At 36.1% G+C, this 13,202-nt stretch overlaps 1 protein-coding gene across 6 annotated transcripts in view; it reads right to left on the bottom strand.

Annotated features, from left to right (window-relative positions):
* The window catches only part of LRCH1 (leucine rich repeats and calponin homology domain containing 1), a 134,127-nt gene that overhangs the window by 108,293 nt on the left and 12,632 nt on the right, over positions 1-13,202 (bottom strand). Inside the window, exon 1 of one of the 6 annotated variants that reach the window (XM_074912929.1) lies at positions 8,446-8,523. The exons of the other annotated variants lie outside the window; for them this stretch is intronic. The gene's annotated coding sequence lies outside the window, so the exon portion shown is untranslated. Of the gene's footprint in view, positions 1-8,445; positions 8,524-13,202 lie in introns of those variants that run through there. 6 annotated transcript variants of the gene reach the window in all.

Genomic DNA, 13,202 nt, shown 5'->3' with positions numbered 1-13,202 from the left:
TAGAAAAATCAGTCTCTTCGCAGTGGGTAATTTCCCATGTCAAGACATTCACCTATACCTGAACTTTTATATTACAAGTGTTGGGTATCTATGCAAGACACTGTTTACACTCAATTCCTGCAGAAGACTTCCTTATTTAAATAAATGTTAATATAGAAGTGGATCCATCTAATACTTTGTATCTGTAATGACAAATATTCTCCAATTTCCATATTTAAATACCTTAAAAAACGTGGATACTGAAATATCAAAACTAGTACACCATATTAGGGGAAACTATGAGGTCAGATCAGACAACCTGGGGAAAAACAAGCTACTGCAGCCCCATGCCCCCAGGTCCAACCAGTAGCCAGGATGTACTCCCAGTAGGCAGATGCAGATATATGCATGATATATGCATATATACACAACTGGCCATGGAGATAGTGATGACATACACACAGAGCACTCACAGAACCACAGGCAGAACTAACAGCCTTGTCCTGCTCCCATTTTGACTAAACAGGATGGAAAGCTGCTAGTGAGAATATATAATATATATACACACACAGAGATATGCATGATGTGGATCCCTCCAGCAGCAGAGTTCAGACACACATTCTCCTCAGTTGCTGACATTTGGACGTAAGAGGCCCTGAGGCTGCATGCATGCACACACACACAGAGCTGGCCAGGACTCCCCTGGTCCCCCAACAGCCAACCTCGCTGTGGTCTCACTCTCAGACACCCTCAGAGAGGCGCACACACACACAGGTCTCACCCCTAAAGACACTCACACCCTACAGTCTCTTCAGCAGCTGGCCAGGACTTTCCTGATCCTTCAACGGCCAGCTACTCCCACGGACTTGCCCTTCAGAGACATGCACACCTACTTCCCCGGCTCCCTCACCACTTCACCTACTCACTGGCTAGTCTGGGTTGATCTTTGCCAGCACTCATACACCTGCACACCCCACACTCTCTCCAGGCACTGGCAGAACAGACACACAGGCCTCTGAACCCTGGTCCCGCTCCAGTGACCAGCATTTCATTTCAATCACTCGTCTCTCCAGTCACTGGCACTGTAGACCCTGTAACCTGCAATCCCACTCCGCTTGCTGGCAGTCCATTCTCTCTCTTTGCTCACACCACAGACAGAAAGACCTTCCAACTCAAGGTCCAACTCCAGTTGCTGGCACTCAGGTCCACACACACACACGTGCACAGAATAAGGAGTCCCTCCCCCAGGAAATGAGTTAAGAAGGAATTTAATAAGATAAAACAGACTGGACTGCTGAGGGGCAAGGCATGATCAGACAAGCATACTGACCAGAAAATTATTTACAAGTGACTGGCCTCTTTTATCCCCTAAATACCCCTATTTTCCAATACATGTTCATCCCCAATCACTTAAATCACTTTCCCAAGTTTTGGCTCATCTCCAAAGCATGCCATAATATGGAGGTTGCAGAGAGATGGGATGAGTCTCTTTAATGAAGTAACAAGCGACAGGATAAGGGGTAAGGGCCTCAAGTTGCACCAGGGGAGGTTTAGACTAGATGTCAGGAAGTATTTCTTTACAGAACGGGTTGTTAGGCGTTGGAATGTGCTGCCCAGGGAGGTGGTGGAGTCCCCATCCCGGGAGGTGTTTAGGAGTCGGGCTGACATAGCGCTGAGGAATATGGTGTAGTTGGGAATGGCCAGCATTAGGTTAATGGTTGGACTAGATGATCTGCAAGGTCTTTTACAACCTAGATAATTCTGTGAAATCCTGTGCAATCCAAAAATGCTCTTCTCCTGCAGCCCCCAGTGCACCCCATACTCCAAGGCAGAACCCCTCTCAGTCTAAAAGGTGTTCCAGCCTTCATTCATCCTATGGCTGAGGCTTACTGGGAGAGTATCTCTTCCTCCAAATATTTCATCTGTGTTCCTTGCCTGCCTGTGTGCCTCTGTGCTCCTCTGGGCTTGTGGAGATGAGCCTCTGATGGGCTGATGGCTCCTGGATAACCCTGTAGTAGCTGGGGAAGGAGGCACAGCTATGCTAAAAGGAGATGGCAATTAAAATGTCCTTGCAACATATCAACTAACTCGTAACACAGATTACTACATAGCATCAGACCAAAAATTCAACCCTCCAAAATTACAGGAATTATATTTATCTTTTAAAAGCAACAGCTATGCTCCAAATATTACCTTTAAAAAGGTGACTATTATAGATTAATTTTGCATTATAATTTTGCTAATGTAAATTAGCTTTTTGCCTATGCCCAATTTATTAACAAATATTTTTTAAAAATCTAAGTCACTGATGTATCTAATGTACTATTTAGGGAATCATATTAAATAATCAAATGTTAATTTATCTTACCCTGTCAACTTAACTTTCAAAACAAGGTCAGTCTTATTTAAAGTCTTCAAAACTAGAAAAACCTGATTTTATTACCTCTTTATGAAATCACATATAAGGAGAGAAAGTCATGCCAAACAGTACCAGTTATTAAAACAAAATTTGGACAATGGCCAAATGTAAGCCACTGAAGTGCAACTCTGAAATCATTAGATCCAGTCATCTTTCAAATCACAATATATGATCAGAATTATTCTAGGACTTCTGTCCTTCAAAGCAATGACAGAGATAATTTCTTGTTTCAGCAGAATAGTAAGTGATATTTTTTTTGGTATGCTTGACATGATACTTTGAACATAGCATCTTTCAAAGATCATCTCCTTGCCATCACCATTTACCATTCTATAATGCACAGGAGAGAGCACATCAACTTGTAGAGGCAACAAAACTTGAAAATACACTCCAAAAAGGACAGTCAGTATATGAGATCAGAACAAGTCAAAAATAAAATCCCTTTAAATTTGTTACAGTTGGGTGACTGAGGCCCCAGTAACAACTATTTTGCTTTCAAGATCCACTCTTGCAAATTCTGCTGATTGCCAGTGTATACATAGACAAATCTCTTTTGACTGATACAGTTCTATTCAAATGAAAAATCAGTAACTGCATAACTAACACAACTTTCACCAGTAATTTCATCCATTACACCTGCCCTCAGGGTTTAATGCTTAAAAAACCCAAGAAAATCCACCAAAAAAATCCCACAGTAAAAACTTCCTCTGTAGACCTGAAATTAACAGATGACAAAACTTGCTTCATCTTCTAAGCAGTTTTTCTATAGGATTCATAGATCTAACCCTTGAATAAGGGTTTAACACATCTTGCTTCAAGTAACATAGTGACACTAATCCGCTGACATCTAAGAGGAAGAATTAGTAGCTGCAGACTGATTTTTAAGGAATACAGTTATGATATAAAAATGGCCCAGAGAAGGCACAAAACTTTTTTCATTAGTGTTTATATGTGTTAAAAACACTCATCTGTATTAAATCCACTTAAAATGCTGTCTTTTATTATTCCTCATCACACAGAGGAACAGAATGCAATCAAGTATCTGAAATACAAAGACATTTCCTTTGCCTAAGGAAGGCAGAATATTATATTAATATCAAAAAGAAATCAGAAAGCAAATAACAAGACAGCCATAAATATCTTAGCCCATATGTTTAAGATGGGTCACTCCTCTCAGACCCTAAGCAAGCTTGGAAGTAATGATACAGACCACATTAAAACTTACATGGAAGTATCTACAGAGATCAAAGCCATGAGTGAAAAGCAAAACTTTTTTTTTTTTTGCTAGACTGTGGCCAGACATATTTAGAAAAATAATTGCACAAGGATGCAAACAAAATTTTAAAAAATTAGGTTCGAATTTTGAGGTACTCATACTCTGCTGGTATTCACTTTTTCTGTAACAGAATAGGAATTTTAAATCAGTAGTCAGCTGCATACTTTACATAAGATTACTATATAACATACATAAGTAGATAACAAAATAGCTAATGCTACATTTCTACCTAAGCAAATAAAAGTGTGACCATGCAGAAATTACTGTAAAAATAACATAATTCCGTAAGTATGTACTCTGAGTAGCAACCAAGTTCAGAATGAAAAATATACACAACTTCTTTAAATAAATTCTGTGTAAATCACAAACTTTGTTCTTAAAACTGATCTTGAAAAGCTCCCATAACAACACTAGAACAACCTTTAATTTTCAAATCATGGACATGAAAACGTGCCTTTTTTTCTCCTAGCTACAAGAAAATCCAAATTTTAAGACCATATATCTGAAGTGTGTGTATGTGCATATATAGTTCTCTCACATGTCTATGCACATGCGCTTGCACACCCCTGCAAATGAAAGAATACAATGAACAATGACTGAAGCAGTTCTTTGTTCAAGTACATCCTTGTTTGAGAAACTGCTTTATACAAAACTCCGGTAAGCAGTAATTTCAATAGTCAGTATAATCTGAAATATTTTGCCTGCATATAATTATGAACCTAAAAACAAATGTGGTTTTATGTGAATAGTTACCCCAGGAATAGTCTTAAGGAAATACATTCTCATGGCTTAACTGTGGCTTTATCTGGGGATAATCTGGCAAGTAAGTACCCTACCTCCCCTACAAAGGCTTAGAGAGACCTAACTTTGAGATATAGAGATATATATACACACACACAAACAAGGATAAAAAGTAACACTGATCTATAAATAAAATTTTCCTTCAAGACTCACAAGCAAATATGAAACATATATATTGGGTGGATAATCTCACCAAAACAAGGAATACTGATCTGGCAACCTTCAGAAAATCTGACTCAACTAGCCCTCACAAAGTAAACTTTCAATATAAAAAAAAAAAAACAAAAAAAACAAACCAAAAAAAACACCCAAGCACAAACAGGACAATTAATTTATTCTGAAATGAAAATCAGCATTCTGGGAAATACGATTAGACAATTACTTCTGCCATTTGCTAAAAGTACATAATATTGTAAATTATTGGTCAGAGCGATATTGGGGCTATGGTATCCCATGTAAGCCTATTTGTATTTATTTAACTTGAATTAGTTCATTTTCAATTTTCATATTTATCTCATTCACTTGAAGCAAGATACTAGGTAGGCCATTACAGATCATTTGGCTCTCTCCATAGAAAAAAGGTACATAAAAATAGCAAAAGATTTTTCCATAAATTAATAGATTCAGTCACAAGTAAGAAGGTATTTAAGTGTGCAGGTCAACATCCTTCTATTAGGAGCTGAAAGTTACTGTTTGGTATTAAAAACTGTTTTTTCAAGTTTCACTTCAAAGTAACATAGGCCATCAAAAAAAAATTGATGAAAACAAGGTAATCATACACTCATTTTCATAAACTTTCCTTTATTAAATAACCATTTTGAATTACAGATTCACTTTTTTTGCACAACTAAAGAAAGCAAAGTTCTCAGAGAACCCCCTTTTCAAGGGATTATACCTCAAAATTTGTTTTTCTACAAAAAAAGAAGGTAGACTCAATCTCCATTCCCTTCTTTTTTCCTCAGTGCCAGAGGGAGGCCAGTATTTGCCCCAAGACTCAACTCTTCTGTGAATTAACTAGTTTTGTTACTGTAAAACTGAGGTTATCAAAGCAAAAGAGGGGAGGAACAAACTTCCAACAGGTATCCTAAAATGTATACGCCTTGCCATCTTACTCTTAAGTACCATACAGATGTATTCATTGTGCAATTCCAAGCTAACTACTACAACACTGCAAAACAATAGATTCATACTATGTAACTTATAAATTTTGCTCCAAATTAGTAAAATGCAGTAAAAATGGCTAAAGTTGTATCTGCAGTTCAGTGTTTACATAGTAGTTTTATGAGAGACCAAGAGCCAAAGTTCCTTTTTTTAAAAAAAAAAAGCTGTCTAAAAAACTACCTATTACCACAGTGGAAATCCAATGGAAAGTCCCTGAAACCATTACAGATGATACAGTCAAGTGATATTTAAACACCAACTTCCACTAGTTAATTAGTGCCAGGTACGCTTACAAACATTTTAAATGAAAATCAAGGAACATAGAGCAATGCCCCAAGAAAACACATTACCAAACTATATAAAAATGCAGTATAGTAGGATATAAACTGAATTACTATCCTCACTGTACTTCCTTTTTCTTTAAAAATTACAACTTACTATATTTATAAGGACACTACAAGACACAGTTAAAGGAGATTTAATCATACCCATGTTCAAAACTACTCAATGAAGCTAAGATATCAAAACCATAACTCTGTTTGTTACTATTTTGCCAGTGGCCTAACATACCATAGTTATTCCTTCTTTCTAATCTCTTAACCATAAAGGCTAACAGAATGCACGAAAAATTTGCATTTGGAGGGCTAATATTATTTAAACATTATTTAGAAATTTGTCACCTCCCAACATACCTGCTACCTGTTCCATTCCTCATTAACTTCTCCAGTTTTAACGTGAAGGTTCTTACTAGTTGAAATTTACCATTCAGAAAGTTTATAGCTCTTGATAGGTATTATGGAAATAAATTTAAAAATTAGAAATATTAAATGTTGCATTAATATTTTATGAGGTATTATGATATTGGTAACCACATATGAGAATGGAAAATTCAATTAATGGAAGAGTTTTGTGATAATTAAATTCTATTCTAAGACATCATTTGATTAAATATGTTACTGCTCCTCAAGCTAATAATATCATACAAAAAAACCCAACAAAATCCCACTGAACAATAGAGATGCTGAATAGAACGGCCTCCAGTGCATTTCATTACCTAAACCATTTTATACTAATATATGGCTGAATCATAAAAGTAGTCTGGTATCATCTTGTCACAGATGAGTTCTCCTGCATATTTTAATCTGATTAAATTCAGAAAACAGGTTTTAACTGTCTTGCTTTTAACAGCTGCAGGTTTTGGTGTTTTGCTAAAGAATCTAAAGAGAAGAAAACAAAGAGAAGAAACGTAAAGAAAACGAGTATTTGTCCTCTATCATATACTCTGTTCCTCTTACTGGGGAGGAAGTGAGGAGAACTTTCACATTTTAAAACCATATTTAATGAAGTTATATAGTAGTGACACTGTATACAATGAAAATATATTGCAGTTAATATAAATATCAGAAGATAATTTTCTAACATTGATACTGGAATATAAGAACAAATTATCCTAATATTTTATTATTTACATTACTGCTGATACAGTGCTACAGTTTCCCCAAGACAGTCTGAAAGTAAGAACTAAAACCAAGGCATAACATGCCAGAGCATACATACTAGCTAGTGAGCAAAAGTAACTTTCAACAGCTATAACTGCAAAGTCACACTGTATACAGACATCTACACTACTGTAGTCAGTAACACAGACATACTGAAACTCCTTCGGAACTAACTAAACTCAGATGCTGACAGCAGGATACAACTAGCAGCATGACAGAAGATCTTGACAAGAAAATAGGTTGAATAAACCTGTGCTGAGGTTTAGGCAGACAAAAGACGGTAAGCTACTTTATGGTGCTATAACCTAGTCCTATAATTTATTTTAGAAATTCAGAACAGGGAAAATCCCACATACAACAGTCAGAAGGGATTTTGACAATAACTTCAATTATGTCTAGCTTTCACCCTACCTGTATTTGCACACCAAATTGTCAAAAAAACCCCCAACCCCACACCACAACTTCTTTTGCTTTGTTTGCACATGCACCTTTTTCTTTATCTATTAAACAGTCTTTATCTCAATCCACAAGTTTTCTCACTTTTAGCCTTCCAATTCTCTTCTCCATCTCACTGGGGAGGAGTGGGTGAGTAGCTGTGTTGGGCTTAGCTGCCTCCTGGGGTTAACCCAGAACAAATAAGTAAAATTTACCACCATACCACTTAAACAGTTCAGTAATTTTAAACACAGGCATTCCACAGTTGCCACCAGAACTTAAAAAAAAACCCAAACAAACAAACAACCTACAACAAACCCCAAGCCACTATCTCAACTTAAACAAATCCATGTCTCCTTAAGCATTTCAGTCTCGAGTGCTACACGTTCCTCATGAACATCTTCCAAATGAAGAAACACCAATGTACCCAGAATAGGGTTTAAAATGATAACGAAGACCACCCTGTTCTCTTTTAAAATGTTGTAAAAGCAATTCCAAAATGTGGTAACCTAAGTCCTGTCCTCAGTATTCCCTAGACAGACGAACAGTGAGAGTCTGCGTTCAGTAATAGATGCAAAGCATGTCAGAATTTATGTCAATACACAACTGGAGCAAAACTCTACAAGTAGGTTTATGGGTAAACATGTCAGCAGACAAAAGGTGTCTGGGTAGTATATTTTGCATAGATGCAAAGCAAGGTTGTACACAAATTTAATCACCTTGGGTCTTCTTTCACCAAGAAAATGTTGGGAATTCACAACAGGGGGAATAACTGGGAATTCAAGATACTTGGGAATGCCTCTGCTAAATGAAATACGCTCAGCTAAATGAAATACACCTCAGCTCAGGCAAGAACAGACTGAACAGGTTCATACTTGACCCAACTTCGCACAGATGGTTGGACCAGATGCCCTTCAGGGGTTCCTTCCACTCTGAATTATCCTACGATCCTGTAAAATTTAGATACAAAGTAAGAATAAAGCTTTTATTAACTGCATATTTTACCTGATACTTGCCTTTTTATTTACAAACAAATATTCTGTTTAAAGAAGCGGTTTTTGTGAAGTTGTAATTAAATCTTAACCAAAAGTTTCCAAAGGGAAAAGTTACCACTAAAATCAAATGTCAGTTGGACCAAAATTATCACAAGTGAAAGAAAACCACAGATAAGAGATCCAAAAGAAGTGAACAACACAGCTTTGCCATCCAAGAAAGACAACTGAAGGGGTATGCTTTAGAAAGATCACAAAATTATTTAAGGTGGAACCTATACGGCAATCATTTAGAATATTTTAAATGGTATAGAAAAAATGCCAAACCACCTACTACTCTATTTTTATTGCCTTAGATATGATCACCTGGACATCAATACTACCAATTCATCTTAAATAGTAAGGCTGCTTAACATGCAATCCCTTTTATGTCACTGACACTTCTAAAGCTGGCCTTTATGTACAGACTGAAGCACCAGTACATAAAAAAAACCTTATGTCATCTGCATTCCACCCAGGGTGGAGGCACACAAACACTTTCTCAAAATGAGTTCCAAAGAAATCCACATTTCATAAAACCAAAACATCCTGTTTCTATAAACAGAATCGTCAAGCAATTCACTCTAGAATGGATGCTCACAGAGCCATTCTTAATTAAAAAGCAAGTTTTCCTGTATTTAAAACTTTCTTCACCATTAGAAATAACCTTCATTTTTATATCCCTAATTCATATAGCAAAACATCTAAGGAGACACAAGTGTAAAATTATTGCAAGGAAACAAAATTACTTTGATATCTTAAAAAAACACCATCAGAAACTAGAACTTGTACACTACTGAAACAAATCATATTCTATAATCTCATATGAACACACCGTCTACCAGAAGAGCCTCTTTGATTTGTTCATACCAGAACATCAGTAATTTTGATTTGGTGTAAAGTGTTAATCCAACATCTACTCAGAGAAACTGAACAATATCCTCAAGGAAGTCATTAAGCAGCTCATATGGAAAAATTTTTATATGTATTTCTCCAAAACCCAACATTAGTCAATATTTTTGACTTTCCCCCCTAGAATACAAAGCCATTGCTGATAAAATCTGCAAGTGATTGATGTTAATGGTGTTAAAAATAACAGCAAGGCCAAGTTACAGATGCATGAGGGCCTGGAGCACATGGTAGGTTAGACACAATCACACTCATACTTAACCCTGTCATATGAAAACTTAAAAATACAACATGGAAGAATGCAACCATAGTCTTGGGAAGTGACAGCATAAGCTTGGAGTGATGACAATCACAAGCTCCTGCCAACTCTAAGGTGCAAATGACTATCATGAAAGTTAGGTGCATTAACAGCAACTACTGATAAATAAGCTGAACACACATTACCCCACTGACAGTCTTTGCAAAGCACCTCACAAACTGCTGTGTCCAATTGTTCAGTTAATAATTAAGTAAAAGGCAATAAAAAGATTAAAGCACCCAAAAACCTACAAGGTTTCCTGAAATCACAAGATTTGGGATCTGAAATCATTTAATGGCAGAACACCAAAGGTTTGTCTGTTTAGGGCTGATTCACAAGCCCTTGCAACATTCACTAAAGCAATGTAAGGTATTAGCAGCCTCAACTCTGCCCTTTACCCCTCTGTTGGCACTTACTTTCCCTAGAACAGGGGCACCAAGTGGAATCATGTGCCAACTCCTCAGTATCACAATTCAGAGCCTGTCCTGTTAGTTTAAATCCTTCATCACCATTTAGTCTTGTCACCCTAATTCAATGGGCAGTACCTTTCAGCAGGAAGCTAGATGGACAACCGCAGTAGCATCTTAAATTAGATTAATAGGAATTACGCCTCATTAATCAAAGCTCCTAGTTTATTAAGGACAAAAGTAAAAACTAATTTATAAACAACTGCAGAAGAGTGAACATCCGATATAGTGAATCAGCTGATCTACTAGTTAGAAAAAAGAACAAATGACCAGAAGTTAAAGCTAAAATACAAAATAATGTCTGTAATTTCTTTTATTTATTTCCAAAGGAAATAACTAATTAATCATACTATTATCACTGGCATACTTTAAATTCGAGACAGTACATATGAGCCATAAATTTCTGGTCTAGATACAAAGACTCAGGGATATTTATGGCCAGTATAAGGCAGAGGGTCAAGCTGTATCAACATAGAAGTCTCTCTTAGTATTAAGAGATATCAATAATTCCACGTTTCGGCAAGTATAGTCCACTAGTCACAGAATGAAAACAGCAGCATGAAGTAAGAGATACATCTGGTAAAAAACGACAGAAGTGACTAAATGTTCTTGATTTAGAGAAATTACTCGAAAAGCAAGCAGCTTCTCTTAATAAAGCAAAAAACCTTAACAGTTTATTGCTCTCTACTATCTTTTCTGTAACACTGCTTCCCATGGATTTAATTATACTGTTCCACAGGAAAGACATATAATAGTTATGCTAATATAACCTTAATAATGTAATCATAGTAATTATCAATAAAGTAATATATTTCTCACTACATCCCGACTTCTTTCACACATCTTGACTGGCCTAGCATCAGGCTACACCCATTTCATGCATCAGGGAAGGATTTAGAAACATCTGAAAAAGTAGAACTGTAGCATGCATAAAGTAGAGCAGGTGAAACTTTTTTTAAATTATATAATGCATCTAATACATTTAATACACAAAGACATAATGTAAATGCACAAAGACTGAGAACAAAAGATATTTCGATTTTCAAGCTGAATCAATTATAAGCAAAAGAATACCTTCTAACTGCAAATATTTTTATTCTTCTGTGACAACAACATCGAAAAATAAGATTATTTTGTTAAGAGACAAGGAAGGAAAATTTTTGGAGTCTAATTCCTTCAAATACTATTAACTGAGAAGGTGATTTATCTTCAGTAAGTACCATATCAAAAATAATTTTAAAAAATAGCAAACATTCTATAAAACTATTCGTCTAGAGATTGTAAGCAAGAAATGTGAACAGCTTAGACTATTTAGCCATCAAAACATGAAACAAAAGATTCTGTTTTAGAGGAACAGCTGTATTCCAGACAACTGACAAGGTTTCTGATTAGTCCAGGAAAACAAAATTTAACCTCTCTGCAAGCTGCACACAGGTATCTTACAGAAGCTGATCTGGAATAATTCTTTTACATAAATGTTTGAGAACAAAGGTATTTGTAACTCTCAAACATTAGCACTGACAGAATTAACAGTCTTTGCAGAGTCATTCACTAGTGTGGCCATCTCAAATTTGTGTGATCACAAAGCTGATCAGAACTCATTTTGGCCATATTTCTAGACTGCTGTGTTAGCAAAGCCTTACACCGCAAATTTAGAACACAAAAAAATCAATACTGATTTCTCAGAAGATTTCAGAATGCGGGTTTTATGGATGTTTATGAGCTATGTCTAGAGCAAGACTGATTTTCATGCCGAATTTGTCCATGCTGACTTCACCCACAAAAAAATGAATATATGTATTTTTATACAAATTCTAGTCAGGAAAGCTTTACTTTTCCTGCAGCACTGTGCATTATTCCCACTTGTTCCAAAATTTGGGGAAAAAGCTAACAGATTTGGGAAGGATGTAAGGGGAAGAAATACCCAGCCTTTTCATGCCTTCTCCTTTTCAGACCCTTTTACTGGTGTAAGATTTTTCAGATTTAAATAGTTAGCCTCTCGTGATTCTCCTGACTACTCCAAACTATTCAGAAATTATTCTGAAGAAGCCTACATTTATTATAAGCATACATTCATATACAGTAATGTGTACTTGGTGGAGAGGTAGTGTTTGGGTTTTGGGGTTTTTTTTCCACTTTTAAAGGTAAATCATACTATACTGGATAGAAACATAAGACTTCACAGACTTGTTCCATTCCCCAATCTTAACCGCAGTGCTCATGCCTCACTGTTCTCATAGCAATACCATGATTTATTTATTCATTTTAGAGCCCTTCCCTGTAGAGTCCAAATCTACATTCATTCTTACTCCCCTTTAACAAGTACTTGTAGAAAAGCCTCTTTTTTTTTTTTTAAGGCTACGATTGCTTCATAGATAAACATGGCTTAAATTTTTCTGATAAACTAGATGTTGGAAGGATCACATGGCCCCATCTCCCACAGCTTAACATTTAAGTGCATAACTAAAATGCTTCAGTGAGACTACCAATTACTGCAGTTATGCTACTACCACACAGAACTGTTCAACACCAAACTGAGCTATAAGATTCCAGAAGCCATTTTTAGCCTTGGGCACTAGACCAAAAATAACCTTTTCAGTCCTTCAGGAAGCCAAATGTATAAAGATATGAAAACTGACAGAAAGAATATAGTACTTCTTGCTAAAATACTGGGGTTTTTTGTTGGGGTTTTGGTTTTTTTTTTTTTTGGTAACGTTAATACTCTTTCATATTACCTGATTCTTAACCGATTGCAAATCTACAGTGATATTTTTTGAGAGACTGAATACTTCTGAATCATACTATCATGCTTCTGTGTAAGATGATACTATGAAGGGAGTTGTTCGTTTCTGCATTGTGTTAGTATATTTTAAATCACTCCCAGGACTTAAAACCATAATGAAAACTTCAAAGTTTACATCTTTACT

The sequence above is a fragment of the Athene noctua genome, chromosome 1 (genome assembly GCF_965140245.1).
Source record: "Athene noctua chromosome 1, bAthNoc1.hap1.1, whole genome shotgun sequence".
In the NCBI taxonomy this organism is placed as follows: domain Eukaryota; kingdom Metazoa; phylum Chordata; class Aves; order Strigiformes; family Strigidae; genus Athene; species Athene noctua.
This window is presented reverse-complemented; position numbering and strand designations above follow the sequence as displayed.